Genomic DNA, 937 nt, shown 5'->3' with positions numbered 1-937 from the left:
AGGGGTAGATCAACAAACAGAATCATTTATGTAGGAGGTCACACAGGTATCAGGAAGGCAGGGAGCAGAGCAATCAGCAGCAAAAAGGCAAGGATCAGGAGGGGAAGAAGAAGTCATTGGTCAAAGACACAGAAGGGAAGAGGGAATTGGTACCTACAAGAAAGGCTTTACTACCTGGCACCTTCTGGTTTTTCTTTTTCCAAGCTAGTTGTGTCATAGGTGATTTTGAGTCCCCAGGCATCTTTCAAGGGTATGCTTCAACCTTTAATATTTTAAAAATCCAATCCAAGGAACTAACTTGAATAAACTCTGAGTATTTAGTTTATTATCAGGTATGGGGTGAAAAATAAGTGACAAAGAAGGAAATATAAACCTTTTACTAGCTCATATAGTACTTTTATCAGGGTTAGAAAAAAAGTGCCCCTTCTACCTAGACTAGGGAGCAGAGAAGATTAGTCAGGGTTTTCCAAAGAAACAGCATCAATAGGATGCATATATGTAGACACAGAGAGATTTACTTTCAAGAACTAGCTCACATGATTATTGAGGCCTGGCGAGTTCAAAATTTGATGTGGCAAGCTGGTGACTTAGGAAAGGTTTCAGTTCGAGTCCATAGGAAGTCTGCTGGCAGAATTTCTCCCTTGGGAGTTGTTAGTCTTTGTTCTTTTAAGGTCCCAACTGATAGAATGAGACCCACTCACATTATGGAGGGTAATCTGCTTCACTCAAAGTCCACAAATTTAAATGTTAATCTGAAATGAACCAAAGAAACATCCAGAATAATGTTTGACCAAATATCTAGGCATCATGGCTCAGCCAACTTGATGCATAAAATGAACCATCACATAGAGCACAGGCTGGATATAAACTCACCTTCATCAGGTACCATCTACAGAGCCAAACAGCACAGCTACTCACAGTGGGCTGGGTTTTGCTA

The sequence above is a fragment of the Rousettus aegyptiacus genome, unplaced genomic scaffold (genome assembly GCF_014176215.1).
Source record: "Rousettus aegyptiacus isolate mRouAeg1 unplaced genomic scaffold, mRouAeg1.p scaffold_m13_p_4, whole genome shotgun sequence".
Taxonomy (NCBI): domain Eukaryota; kingdom Metazoa; phylum Chordata; class Mammalia; order Chiroptera; family Pteropodidae; genus Rousettus; species Rousettus aegyptiacus.
Note: the sequence above shows the minus strand (reverse complement) of the source record.